The following is a 15,645-nucleotide window of genomic DNA, read 5'->3' as shown; positions in this document are numbered from 1 at the left end:
GTAATCAGAAATCTTCCAGTAAACAAAAGCCCAGGTCCAGACAGCTTCATAGCTGAATTCTACCAAAATTTTCGAGAAGAGCTAACACCTATCCTACTCAAACTTTTCCAGAAAATTGCAGGGGAAGGTCAACTTCCAAACTCATTCTATGAGACCACCATCGCCCTAATACCAAAACCTGACAAAGATGCCACAAAAAAAGAAAACTACAGGCCAATATCACTGATGAACATAGATGCAAAAATCCTCAACAAAATTCTAGCAATCAGAGCCCAACAACACATTTAAAAGATCATACACCATGACCAAGTGGGCTTTATTCCAGGGATCCAAGGATTCTTCAATATCTGCAAATCAATCAATGCAATTTCACCACATTAACAAATTGAAAAATAAAAGCCATATGATTATCTCAATAGATGTAGAGAAGGCCTTTGACAAAATTCAACATGCATTTATGATAAAAACTCTCCAGAAAGCAGGAATAGAAGGAACATACCTCAACATAATAAAAGCTATATATGACAAACCCACAGCAAACATTATCCTTAATGGTGAAAAATTGAAAGCGTTTCCCCTAAAGTCAGGAACAAGACAAAGGTGCCCACTTTCACCACTACTATTCAACATAGTTCTGGAAGTTTGGGCCACAGCAATCAGAGTGGAAAAGAAATAAAAAGAATCCAAATTGGAAAAGAAGATTTAAAACTCTCACTGTTTGCAGATGACATGATCCTCTACATAGAAAACCCTATAGACTCCACCAGAAAATTACTAGAGCTAATCAATGAATATAGTAAAGTTGCAGGATATAAAATCAACACACAGACATCCCTTGCATTCCTATACACTAATAATGAGAAAGTAGAAAAAGAAATTAAGGAAACAATTCCATTTACCATTGCAACGAAAAGAATAAAATACTTGGGAATATATCTACCTAAAGAAACTAAAGACCTATATATAGAAAACTATAAAACGCTGATGAAGCAAATCAAAGAGGACACTAATAGATGGAGAAATATACCATGTTCATGGATTGGAAGAATCAATATAGTGAACAGGAGTATACTACCCAAAGCAATTTACAAATTCAATGCAATCCCTATTAAGCTACCAGCGGTATTTTTCACAGAACTAGAATAAATAATTTCAAGATTTGTATGGAAATACAAAAAACCTCGAATAGCCAAAGCAATCTTGAGAAAGAAGAAGGAACTGGAGGAATCAACTTGCCTGACTTCAGGTTCTACTACAAAGCCACAGTCATCAAGACAGTATGGTACTGACACAAAGACAGAAATATAGATCAATGGAACAAAATAGAAAGCCCAGAGATAAATCCACGCACCTATGGACACCTTATCTTTGACAAAGGAAGCAAGAATATACAATGGAGTAAAGACAATCTCTTTAACAACTGGTGCTGGGAAAACTGGTCAACCACTTGGAAAAGAATGAAACTAGATCACTTTCTAACACCGCACACAAAAATAAACTCAAAATGGATTAAAGATTTAAATGTAAGACCAGAAACGATAAAACTCCTAGAGGAGAATATAGGCAAAACACTCTCTGACATAAATCACAGCAGGATCCTCTATGATCCACCTCCCAGAATACTGGAAATAAAAGCAAAAATAAACAAATGGGATCTAATTAAAATTAAAAGCTTCAGCACAACCAAGGAAAATATAAGTAAAGTGAAAAGACAGCCTTCTGAATGGGAGAAAATAATAGCAAATGAAACAACTGAAAAACAACCAGTCTCAAAAATATACAAGCAACTCCTGCAGCTCAATTCCAGAAAAATAAACGACCCAATCAAAAAATGGGCCAAAGAACTAAATAGACATTTTTCCAAAGAAGACATACGGATGGCTAACAAACACATGAAAAGATGCTCAACATCACTCATTATTAGAGAAATGCAAATCAAAACCACAATGAGGTACCACTTCACACCAGTCAGAATGGCTGCGATCCAAAAATCTGCAAGCAATAAATGCTGGAGAGGGTGTGGAGAAAAGGGAACCCTCTTACACTGTTGGTGGGAACGCAAACTAGTACAGCCACTATGGAGAACAGTGTGGAGATTCCTTAAAAAATTGCAAATAGAACTGCCTTATGACCCAGCAATCCCACTGCTGGGCATACACACCAAGGAAACCAGAAATGTAAGAGACACATGTACCCCAATGTTCATTGCAGCACTGTTTATAATAGCCAGGACATGGAAACAACCTAGATGTCCATCAGCAGATGAATGGATAAGAAAGCTGTGGTACAGATACACAATGGAGTATTACTCAGCCATTAAAAAGAATACATTTGAATCAGTTCTGATGAGATAGATGAAACTGGAGCCGATTATACAGAGTGAAGTAAGCCAGAAAGAAAAACACCAATACAGTATACTAACACATATATATTGAATTTAGAAAGATGGCAATGATGACCTTGTATGCAAGACAGCAAAAAAGACACAGATGTGTATAACGGACTTTTGGACTCAGAGGGAGAGTGAGAGGGTGGGATGATTTGGGAGAATGGCATTGTAACATGTATACTATCATGTAAGAATCGAATCTCCAGTCTATGTCCGACGCAGGATACAGCATGCTTGGGGCTGGTGCACAGTGATGACCCAGAGAGATGTTATGGGGAGGGAGGTGGGCAGGGGGTTCATTTTAGGGAACGCATGTACACCCGTGGTGTATTCATGTCAATGTATGGCAAAACCAATACAGTATTGTAAAGTAAAATAAAGTAAAAATAAAAATTAAAAGAAAATAAAGAAACTAAAAACCTATATATAGAAAACTATAAAACACTGATGAAAGAAATCAAAGAGGACACTAATACATGGAGAAATATACCATGTTCATGTATCGGAAGAGTCAATATAGTCAAAATGAGCATACTACCCAAAACAATCTACAAATTCAATGCAATCCCTATCAAGTTACCAGCGGTATTTTTCACAGAACTAGAACAAATAATTTCAAAATTTGTATGGAAATACAGAAAACATCGAATAGGGAAAGCAATCTTGAGAAGGAAAAATGGAACTGGAGGAATCAACCTGCCTGACTTCAGGCTCTACTACAAAGCCACAGTCATCAAGACAGTATGGTACTGGCACAAAGACAGAAATATAGATCAATGGAACAAAATAGAGAGCCCAGAGATAAATCCACAAACTAATGGACACCTTATCTTTGACAAAAGAGACAAGAATATACAATGGATTAAAGACAATCTCTTTAACTAGTGGTGCTGGCTGTTTATAATAGCCAGGACATGGAAACAACCTAGATGTCCATCAGCAGATGAATGGATAAGAAAGCTGTGGTACATATACACAATGGAGTATTACTCAGCCGTTAAAAAGAATACATTTGAATCAGTTCTGATGAGATGGATAAAACTGGAGCTGATTATACAGAGTGAAGAAAGCCAGAAAAAAAAACACCTATACAGTATGCTAACACATATGTATGGAATTTAGAAAGATGGTAATGATGACCCTGTATGCAAGACAGCAAAAGAGACACAGATGTGTACAGTGGACTTCTGGACTCAGAGGGAGAGGGAGAGGGTGGGATGATTTGGGAAAATGGCATTGAAACATGTATACTGTAATGTAAGTATCAAATCACCGGTCTATGTCCTATGCAGGATACAGCATGCTTGGGGCTGGTGCACGGGGATGACCCAGAGGGATGTTGTGGGGAGGGAGGTGGGAGGGGGGTTCATGTTTGGGATCGCATGTACACACAGTATTGTAAAGTAAGATAAAGTAAAAAAAAAAAAACAAGTGGTGCTGGGAAAACTGGTCAACCACTTGTAAAAAATGAAACTAGATCACTTTCTAACACGACACACCAAAATAAACTCAAAATGGATTAAAGATTTAAACGTAAGACCAGAAACGATAAAACTCCTAGAGGAAAACAAGCAAAACACTCTCCGACATAAATCACAGCAGGATCCTCTATTTCTTTTCATTGATCACTGAGGAAGTCTTTCTTATCTCTCCGTGATGTTTTTTGGAACTCTGCATTCAAATGGGTATATCTTTCCTATTCCTCTTTTCCCTTGGTTTTCTTCTTTTCATAGCTGTTTGTAAGGCCTTCTCAGACAAACATTTTGTCTCTTTGAATTTCTTTTTCTTGGGGATGGTCTTGATCACTGCCTCCTGTACAATGTTGTGGACCTCAGTCCGTAGTTCTTCAGGCAATCTATCAAATCTAGTCCTTTGAATCTATTTGTCACTTCCACTGTATAGTTGAAAGGGATTTGATTTAGGTCATACCTGAATTGTCTAGTGGTTTTCCCTACTTTCTTCAATTTAAGTCTGAATTTGGCAATAAGGAGTTCCTGATCTGAGCCACACTCAGCTCCTGGCCTTCTTTTTCCTGACTGTATAGAGCTTTTCCATCCTTGATTGCAAAGAATGTAATCAATCTGATTTCGGTATTGACCATCTGGTGATGTCCATGTGTAGAGTTTTCTCTTGTGTTGTTGGAAAAGGGTGTTTGCTATGACCAGTTCTCTTGGCAAAACTCTGTTAGCCTTTGACCTGCTTCATTTGTACTCCAAGGTCAAATTTGCCTGTTACTCCAGGTCTCTTGACTTCCTACCTTTGCATTCCAGTCCCCTATAGTGAAGAGGACATCTTTTTTGGGTGTTAGTTCTAGAAGGTCTTGTAGGTCTTCATAGAACTGTTCAATTTCAGCTTCTTCAGCATTCCTGGTTGGGGCATAGACTTGGATTACTGTGATATTGAATGGTTTGCCTTGCTAGCGAACAGATATCATTCTATTTTGTTTTTTTTTTTTTTTGGATTGCATCCAAGTACTGCATTTCAGACTCTTTTGTTGACTATGATGGCCACTCCATTTCTTCTAAGGGATTCTTGCCCGCAGTAGCAGATGTAATGGTCATCTGAGTTAAATTCAGCCATTCCAGACCATTTTAGTTCACTGGTTCCTAAAAATGTTGATGTTCACTCTTTCCATCTCCTGGTTGACTGCTTCCAATTTGCCTTGATTCATGGATCTAACATTCCAGGTTCCTAGGCAATATTGCTCTTTACAGCATCAGACTTTACTTCCATCACTTGCCACAGCCACAACTGTGTATTGTTTTTGCTTTTGCTCCATCTCGTCATTCTTTCTGGAGTTATTTCTCCTCTGATTTCCAGTAGCATATTGGGCACCTACCGACCTGGGGAGAATAATGATAGTGAGTATGATTTAGGATCTCAGAAAAAGAAAGCAGGCCAGGATTGAGAAGATGCAAGAAATGTTTATCAAAGACCTACAAGAACTAAAGAATAAACAGATCAGTAAAACGCTAGAAAGCATCCATAACAGAACAACTGAGGCAGAAGCACAGATAAGTGACCTGGAGGACAGAATGGTAGAAATCACTGCTGCAGAACAAAATATAGAAAAAAGAATGAAAAATAATGAAGACAACCTTAGAGACCTCTTGAACAACATTAAATGCATGAATATTCACATTGTAGGCATTCCAGAAGCAGAAGAGAGAGAGAAAGGACCTGAGAGAATACTTGAAGTGTTAATAGCTGAAAACTTCTCTAACACAGTAAAGGAAATAATTGACCAAGTCCAGGAAGCACAGAGAGTCCCACGCAGGATAAATCAAAGGAGGAACATACCCAGATACATGGTCATCAAACTAACAAAAATTAAAGACAGAGATAAAATATTTAAAACAGCAAAGGAAAAATGACAAATAACATACAAGGGAACTCCCATCAGGCTATCAATTGACTTCTCAACAGAAACTGTACAAGCCAGAAGGGAATGGCATGACGTATTTAAAGAGATGAAAGGGAAGATCTGACAACCAAGAATACTCTACCTATCAAGACTCTCCTTCAGATTTGATGGAGGAGTCAAAAGCTTACCAGACAAGCAAAAGTTAAGAGAATTCAGCACTACCAAACCAGCTTTACAACAAATGCGAAAAGAACGTCTCTAGGCAGAAAACAATATAAGGAAAAGACCTACCTACAGAAAATGAACCCAAGACAATTAAGAAGATGGCAATAGATTCATATATTGATAATTTCCTTAAATGTAAATGGATTAAATGCACCAACCAGAAGACACCGACTGGGTGAGCAGATGAAAACTGTGCACGTGTGCATTTACACTTACCACGTCACTCTGCTTGACCCCCAAATTGCATGCAATCATTTTATATTGTTAGGCTAATCATGTTCCTGCTATGGCTCGCAACTGTTCTTATCTTTTATGTTTGGTTTGGCTATTGATTGTGGAAACTGAAAAACATCTTTTACTATTGTGATTATGTAATTATTACTCACTTAATACCATTGTATCATGGTCAACAGAAAAATTATAGAACTTTATATCACCAAAACTACTATTTAATAGAAAATCCTGCAATCACTTTTCAAAATCCAGATGCATATCAGAATTATCTTGGAATTAAAAAAAAAAACCACAATTACTCAGGTATGGTTTTTCTTTTTCTTTTGCCAGAGCTCCAGATATTTTTCTAGCAAGCAGACATTTTTAAAAGCAACTGGACTGTATGAGGATCTTTTACCTTTATCTAGTTTGTTTCACTTTTTAAATTTCATATTCAGTGCTCCCGTTTCCTTTAGTTCATGTTCTCCAATTTATAGAGCTCTCTTTTTTTTAATGTTGTTTTTTAATCCTTTATCAAGCATAGTAAAAAAGCTTTTGTATGCATATATATAAATAATAATTATAATACATATATTTTAGAAAACTTATGAATTTTTCCCTAACTAAAAAATTAATGACATTTTAACTACACTTGTTTGACTTAGTATGATTAGAATGCTAGATTTCTAGTTTAAAAAAATAGATATGCAACAAACCACAAAGGTTTGTTGTATGGCTCAAGTAACTATAGGCAATATCTTGTAATAACCTATAATGGAAAATAATTGCAAAAATAGCAAATGCATATATGTATAACTGAATCACACACACACAAATGAATTGTTTTTGAAATTTAGTAATGCTTATCTTTTTGCCAGTTTTTCTAAATATCCCTTGTACATCTAATAACAACGTATGAGATGCAAAATTTTAAATATATTTGTGTAGGATATGATTAATATGTTAATTAAATATAAATCTATTATATTTGAATTGTTAATGACATCATTCAAGATGCTCCTATTCTTATCTTTTCTGCACTTGATAAAATATTCTCAGAGAAATGTTAATGTCTCACTATGATTATATTTTTTTCCTTTTCTTTATGTTTCTTCTGATTTTTGGTTTATGTATCTGTTTCTTTGTTGTTAAGGTGTCTAATGGTTTATGATGTTTATCTTCTTTGTGAATTGTACCTTTTATTATGAAAAATATTCATCTTTGCTTCATTTAAAATAAATAAATTAAAAAATAAGCTACAAAAATATATTGTACAACACAAAGAATATAGCCACTACTTCATAAATTGAGTTTATACATTTTATAAATGTAATTGAGTAAATTTTGTATATTTTATAACTGGAATTTAACCTTTAATGTAAATGGGGACTTCCTTGGCAGTCCAGTGGTTAAGAGTTTATTTCCATTACTAGGGAGATGTGTTTGATCCCTGGTTAGGGAAGAAAGATCCCACATCCCCCTGGGTGTGGCCAATAAATAAATAAATAAGTAAATGGAATGGAAATGAAAAAAAAATGTGAATCACTATATTGTATACCTATTACTTGTATGACATTGTACATCAACTATAATTCAATATAAGTAAAATTAAAATTAAAAAGTATAATTTGAAGATTATATGATTATATATAAGTAAAATATTGGGAATAAAAAGAACTCAGCAATTATCTAAAAATGAACAAATATAAACTGAAAGGATTTCTAGAGAATTGGTATTCTTTCAGATGATAAAATTTCTACCTATAAAACTAATGGAATAAAAAGTGAATCATTAGAGCTAACACGAAAATTTAGCAAGGAATGTAGACACAAAATAAATATTAAAAATAATAAACTTTAAAAAATAAAAGTAATAAACAAATACAATAAGATACCATCCATGGACGGAGAAGTCTGGTAGGCTCCAGTCCATGGGGTCACAAAGAATCGGTGAGCGACTTCACTTTCTTTCTTTACCATTTATAGTAACATCAAAAACTATAAAATAGCTAAAAATCAGATAAAGTGAGAATATAACAGTATTTTGCTGAGAAATTCTAAAAACTATAAAGATCATGAGAGTATTTCCAATTAAAAGAATTTGAATGGAAGAAGTTATTATTACAAGGAATTACAATTTTCTTTCTTTAAATTATTCTATAACTTCAGTAAATTCTTAGTTAAAATTCCAGGTGAATTTTTGTAGGTACTTCATAAACTTTTTTTTTATATCATGTGGAAGAATAAATGACTATGTAGGTCTAAATCATTTTGGAAATAGAAGATTGAAGTTTTATTCACAATGGAATAAAGTCTTAAATGCAAAAGAGAATACTAGAAAGTTAACGTATATAATATGGCAGAATATTCAGGCTATACTATTAGTGCAGAATTATTTCTTAAATTAGCTTTCAGACTTGAAACTCTAGAGCCTTGGGAGAACTGGCCTATGGTGGGTTGTTCCTCCCTTGCCAAATACATGACTAGTTAACTAGCGGACACGTAAGGGGGCCTAAGTGCTGGTGTCTCTCCTTCCCAGCCTTGACTCTTAAGGGCTTAGTTCCTATCAGAGCCTATAACTAACTTAGGTCCTGCTGGGCAGTGGCCCTGGGTTTGCCACATCTTGGGGGATAGGAATAGGCATGTCCAGGAGGAGGGGGGTGACATAAGTGTGCCCCTGTTTGCATATTGTTTCTTCTGTGCCACAAGATATATTGATATTTCTTCCCCCTTCCCCGCCACCCAAAAGGATTAATTTAAAAGTAAAAACTGTTGGATTTTGCTTTCTAAAATTAAGACTTTCTCTTCAGTTGAGTTCAGTTCAGTTCAGTTCAGTTGCTCAGTCATGTCCAACTCTTTGCGACCCCATGAAATGCAGCACGCCAGGCCTCCCCGTCCATCACCAATTCCCGGAGTTCACTCAGACTCACATCCATCGAGTCAGTGATGCCATCCAGCCATCTCATCCTCTGTCATCCCCTTCTCCTCCTGCCCCCAATCCCTCCCAGCATCAGAGTCTTTTCCAATGAGACAACTCTTCGCATGAGGGGGCCAAAGTACTGGAGTTTCAGCTTGAGCATCATTCCTTCCAAAGAAATCCCAGGGCTGATCTCCACAGAATGGATGGTTGGATCTCCTTGCAGTCCAAGGGACTCTCAAGAGTCCTCTCCAACACCACAGTTCTAAAGTATCAATTCTTTGGGCCTCAGCCTTCTTCACAGTCCAACTCTCACATTCGTACATGACCACAGGAAAAACCATAGCCTTGACTAGACAGACCTTAGTTGGCAAAGTAATGTCTCTGCTTTTGAATATGCTATCTAGGTGGGTCATAACTTTTCTTCCAAGGATAACGTATATATCCAACAAAATTAGTGGGCAAAAACTTGAGGGAAGTATTTGAAATTTTGAAAAAAAAATGCATATATGTATTTTGTACATATATACAGAGAATAATATGGGAAACTTTTTAAAAGAGTGCTGAATGAACTGCATTAATAAAGAACACATATAATACTTTTGTTGAAATTAGAGTTGAACTTTAATAGCTACAGAAATGCAAATTAAGATAAGATCTTATTTTATACCATTTAATTTGCAAAATTAAAAAGCTGTAGCAGCCCAGTGTTTGCAGGGATGTGAAATAATTAAGTTGACCAAAATATTTGTTTGAGTTTTTAATGTCATGGAAAATCTGAGGAACATTTTGGGAAACCCAGTAAGTGTAAATTCCCATGAACTGATGGTGATGAGGTAATTCTGGAGAGTTTGCTGTAGTAAATTGCCTAATGACATTCATATTGACACTGAAATCCTACTTCTGATTATGAGTAATGGTAAATATTTACCCAGCTCATGGAAAAAGCAAGAGAGTTTTAGAAAAACATGTATTTCTGCCTTATTGACTATGCCAAAGCCTTTGACTGTGTGGATCACAAGAAACTATGGAAAATTCTGAAAGAGATGGGAGTACCAGACCACCTGACCTGCCTCTTGAGAAATCTGTATGCAGGTCAGGAAACAATAGTTAGACCTGGACATGGAACAACAAACTGCTTCCAAATAAGAAAAGGAGTACGTCAAGGCTGTATATTGTCACCCTGCTTATTTAACTTCTATGCAGAGTACATCATGAGAAATGCTGAACTGGAAGAAACACAAGCTGGAATCAAGATTGCTGAGAGAAATATCAATAACTTCAGATATGCAGATGACACCACCCTTATGGCAGAAAGTGAAGAGGAACTAAAAACCCTCTTGATGAAAGTAAAAGAGGAGAGTGAAAGAGTGGCTTAAAGCTCAACATTCAGAAAATGAAGCTCATGGCATCTGGTCCCACTTCATGGGAAGTAGATGGGGAAACAGTGGAAACAGTGTCAGACTTTATTTTTGGGGTCTCCAAAATCACTGCAGATATTAACTGCAGCCATGAAATCAAAAGATGCTTAATCCTTGGAAGGAAAGTTATGACCAACTTAGATAGCATACTCAAAAGCAGAGACATTACTTTGCTGACTATGGTCCCTCTAGTCAGTGCTATGGTTTTTCCTGTGGTCATGTATGGATGTGAAAATTGGACTGTGAAGAAGGCTGAGGGCCAAAGAATTGATGCTTTTGAACTGTGGTGTTGGAGAAGACTCTTGAGAGTCCCTTTGACTGCAAGGAGATCCAACCAGTCCCTTCTGAAGGAGATCAACCCTGGGATTTCTTTGGAAGGAATGATGCTCAAGCTGAAACTCCAGTACTTTGGCCCCCTCATGTGAAGAGTTGACTCATTGGAAAAGACTCTGATGCTGGGAGGGATTGGGGGCAGGAGGAGAAGGGGACAACCGAGGATGAGATGATGGATGGCATCACTGACTCGATGGACGTGAGTCTGAATGAACTCCGGGAGTTGGTAATGGACAGGGAGGCCTGGCGTGCTGGGATTTGTGGGGTCGCAGAGTCAGACATGACTGAGCGACTGAACTGAATTGAAGAGGAAAAATATGTAGAGATGTTTATCTCAGAGTTTTTATGATAGTGAAGTGTTAGAAACATTGTAGATGTTCATCTTTATTATGGGATTCTAGGTAGCAAATAGAGACAACAGACTCAACACAGAGTAGTACGGGAAGATCTTTAAAAGAGTGCTGAATGAAATAATATTAGTAGGTGAAGTATATACAGCGTAATACCATTTGTGGAAATTAAAGTTGTACATATCAAATATAGTACATTTTATAAGAATATCTAACGGGATAACATATTTATATATTAGAATGTGGGAAAGATAAGGCTATGGGGATAAAGAGATGAATCAAATATTTCACAGAGAAAGACTGCTGGAACAAATGATGTCCATGAGACCATAATGGAGTAGAATGATTAACTCAACAATCTGTACTTAAGATTTCAAAGGCAAAACACAGCACAGAAAAATGAACATTGGAAAATATTTAATGAAAGAGTTAGAGTGATGGGTTTACACCATGAGTAGTTTCTTCTCAGGGGAAAATATATAATATTGTACAAAGTACTTGCATGTCTAAGAACAGAATCAAAATATCTGCAATATCAAAACACTGGTTGAAAATGTCAAGGTTTTTGTAATCAGCAAAGATACAGATAGAGAAAATTTTCTATATTTTACCACTGGGTGGCAATAGCGATTAAAACAGCTTCAGCATCTTAGTTATTGAAAAATTCGAAGTGTTAGGCTCAGAGAGTAAAGAGTCTGCCTGAAATACAGGCGATCTGGGTTTGATCACTGCATGATGAAATTTCCCTTGAGAAGGGAATGGCTACTCAATCCAATATTCTTGCCTGGAGAATTCCATGGATAGAGGAGCCTGGCGGGCTACAGTCCACAGAGTCACAACGAGTCAGACACAATTGAGCGATTAACACTTGTTTCACTTTAAAGGCCTCCACATCATCAAACAGCTTACAAACTCATGCTTAAATGCATAATAACTTTTTATATCTAAAAATAATTGAAAATTAGTTACAAAAACATGCAGAAAACCTCCTCACCTTTCTTGGTCCTGAGGCCACAAGGAAATTTCTCTCACTAGTTGTCATAGAGGAGAAACTATTTGGTATAGTAAAAGATGTTCTCAAGGAGTATTCTTTGAGTAAATTTCATGAGGTTCACAGGCATGTTTAGGTTTCTTAAAGTAGGGTAATCGTGTCAGCCTGAAGAAAAAAGAAAAAATTGGCAAAGTATTTTTATACAACATGCAGGATCTGCTCCATGGGAGCAGCTCTTTGATATTCTGGAAAACTCAATGGCAAGTTTTGCATAACCTACATGAGTGAGTAGACTGTAAGTCCCATAAATATTGTTTATGTTGAAATCATTTGAATTATGTTTTTTATCAGCGCAGACTTTTAGGTTATGTACTCTAACATGCACCTGTGTACAACGGTTTATACTATGTTAAATGCAGAGAAATAACATTAATAATTGGTGGATTAATAATAACACAGATGGAATTTGCAATTGGAAATTTTTGTGGCTTTTAGATACTTACTCCAGGACAGTTGTTTGAATCTCAGGTTTGCTCCCGGGAGACTGATAGTATCTGTAGTGAGGACCAATATTCTTCTTGAAACATAATTTGGTTCTGCTCTAATACAGAGGCTTTTCTTGACCCTCCTACAACTCTGTTCAACTCTAATATGCAACCAATTGCACTTCATAGACAATGCCAAAGACTTTAGGAAGAGAAATATTTAAAGTGAGTATGAGCCCTAATTTGGGTATAAATTGTCCTGAGACAAACATCCACGGTTTTTGAACAGTGATATTTCCAGATGACCTATTTAAGTTACTAACTACACATTTAGTACCTAAATAGATAGATACTGCCAAATAGGGTTATGTGGAAGAGACTAGTGATTATCTCCAAGAATTTATTTTGTAGCTCCTCTGGCAGAGGAACCAGAGATCAAATTGCCAACATCCGCTGGATCATGGAAAAAGCAAGAGAGTTCCAGAAAAACATCTATTTCTGCTTTATTGATTATGCCAAAGCCTTTGACTGTGTGGATCACAATAAACTATGGAAAATTCTGAAAGAGATGGGAGTTCCAGACCACCTGACCTGCCTCTTGAGAAATCTGTATGCAGGTCAGGAAGCAACAGTTAGAACTGGACATGGAACAACAGAGTAGTTTCAAATAGGAAAAGGAGTACGTCAAGGCTGTATATTGTCACCCTGCTTATTTAACTTATATGCAGAGTACATCATGAGACACTCTGAACTGGAAGAAACACAAGCTGGAGTCAAGATTGCTGGGAGAAATCTCAATAACATCAGATATGCAGATGACACCACCCTTATGGCAGAAAGTGAAGAGGAACTAAAAAGCCTCTTGATGAAAGTGAAAGAGGAGAGTGAAAAACTTGGCCTTAAGCTCAACATTCAGAAAACGAAGGTCATAGCATCTGGTCCCATCACTTCATGGGAAATAGATGGGGAAACAGTGGAAACAGTGTCAGATTTTATGTTTTTGGGCTCCACAATTGCTGCAGGTGGTGACTGCAGCCATGAAATTAAAAGACGCCTACTCCTTGGAAGAAAAGTTGTGGCCAACCTAGATAGTATATTCAAAAGCAGAGACATTACTTTGCCGACTAAGGTCCCTCTAGTCAAGGCTATGGTTTTTCCAGTGGTCATGTAAGGATGTGAGAGTTGGACTGTGAAGAAGGCTGAGGGCCAAAGAATTGATGTTTTTGAACTGTGGTGTTGAAGAAGACTCTTGAGAGTCCCTTGGACTGCAAGGAGGTCCAACCAGTCCATTCTGAAGGAGATCAACCCTGGGATTTCTTTGGAAGGAATGATGCTCAAGCTGAAACTCCAGTACTTTGGCCACCTCATGAAAAGATTTGACTTATTGGAAAAGTCTCTGATGCTGGGAGGGATTGGGGCAGGAGGAGAAGGGATGACAGAGGATGAGATGACTGGATGGCATCACTGACTCGATGGATGTGAGTCTGAGTGAACTCTGGGAGTTGGTGATGGACAGGGAGGCCTGGCGTGCTGCCATTCATGGGGTCTCAAAGAGTCGGACACAACTGAGCGACTGAACTGAACTGAACTAGAATAAATCAGCTCCCAATTATAGCCAGCAGAATAAGACTGCACCTCTTAGGCAGCCTTTTAGCTGGCTGTGGTCATGTGCCTGGGGTCAATTCAATGTAGTGTAAAGCTACCGCAAAGTTGAACTGAGGCAGTGTGGGGTGTGTATGCTTGGCGTATTCCTTTTTCCTTATGCTGACTAAAAGGAGAATTTGATGAAAGAAACTCTTGAATCATTTCAGAGAACAGGACGATCTTTGGAATGAGGACCAAGCATGGTAAAGAAAAAAGAAAACAAAAAAGCAAAACCCCATGCCCCCCAAACAAAAAAGGAAAATGGAACCAAGTCCCCCACACAATGAAATGTCATAACAACAATGAACTGCCTGCTTCTCGTCTTTTCACAAGAAATATAACTGCATGTTTTTAAAGATTTTGTTAATCTGAATTTTCTGTCACTTACAGTCGAACTTGATCCTAACTAATCGAGGATGTTGCCTGAATATCAATGAAAGGTTGATAACTTTGGCTTTCCTTTTGCCACTGTGGCCAGAGCCATGATCATGCTCAGGCTTCTGTGTGCTCCAGTGCAAGAAACAGAGATGGTTGGACCCCATTAAGACTAACGAAATATCCGGTGCCAACTCCTATCAGCAGATCCAGAAGCTGATGCTTGAAGCTGGATAAAACACCTTGGGCTGCCGAAAGGGTAGGCATATGGGCACAGGTATGTGAAAGGGTATCCAATGCTGAATAAGGTAACCTAGATGAAGAGGATGAGAAAGATGAGAATTGCACACAGACTACTCAGAAAATACCAGAAATCTAAGAATAATGACTGTCATATGTATCACAGCCTCTACCTGAAAGTGATGAGTAATATATTAAAAATCAAGTGTGTTTTCAAAGAACATATCCATAAGCTGAAGGGGGAAAATGCTCGTAAGAAGCTTCAGGCCCACCAGGCTTATGACTTTCAGATCTACAGCTAGAGAAGCAGAAATGTCTCTGAAGAGGGGCTCCAGGTCAAGAAGGAGGAAATCATCAACGTTCTGTCCAAGGAGGAAGAGACCAAGAAATAGGTTCTATCCTACCTGTTTGTACACAGTGGCCTTGGCAATTATGTAGATCACTCATTCAATAAAACAAGACTTTGTTTGCCTAAAAAAGAAAAGGTTGACAACTTTGATAAAAAAAAAATTGCTAAGGCTAAATTAAATTTTTCACAATAACATCTATGTTACCTGTATCTCATTTTATTTTTATCTATATGTTTTCTAAGGCAAAGGAGAAAATGCAAGTAGTCATTCCAAAATTTATATGCAAAGAAACATGTTAGATATCAGTGTGAACTTCTGGGAAAATGGTAGAGAGAAATATTTCATAAT

General features: G+C 37.1%; 1 pseudogene; it reads left to right on the top strand.

Annotated features, from left to right (window-relative positions):
• Positions 1-14,519: 14,519 nt before the first annotated feature.
• LOC128044870 (60S ribosomal protein L19-like) lies at positions 14,520-15,339 on the top strand (annotated as a pseudogene).
• Positions 15,340-15,645: the final 306 nt, after the last annotated feature.

This window comes from Budorcas taxicolor, chromosome 3 (assembly GCF_023091745.1).
Source record: "Budorcas taxicolor isolate Tak-1 chromosome 3, Takin1.1, whole genome shotgun sequence".
NCBI classification, from domain to species: domain Eukaryota; kingdom Metazoa; phylum Chordata; class Mammalia; order Artiodactyla; family Bovidae; genus Budorcas; species Budorcas taxicolor.
Note: the sequence above shows the minus strand (reverse complement) of the source record. Positions and strands in the feature narration are given on the sequence as shown.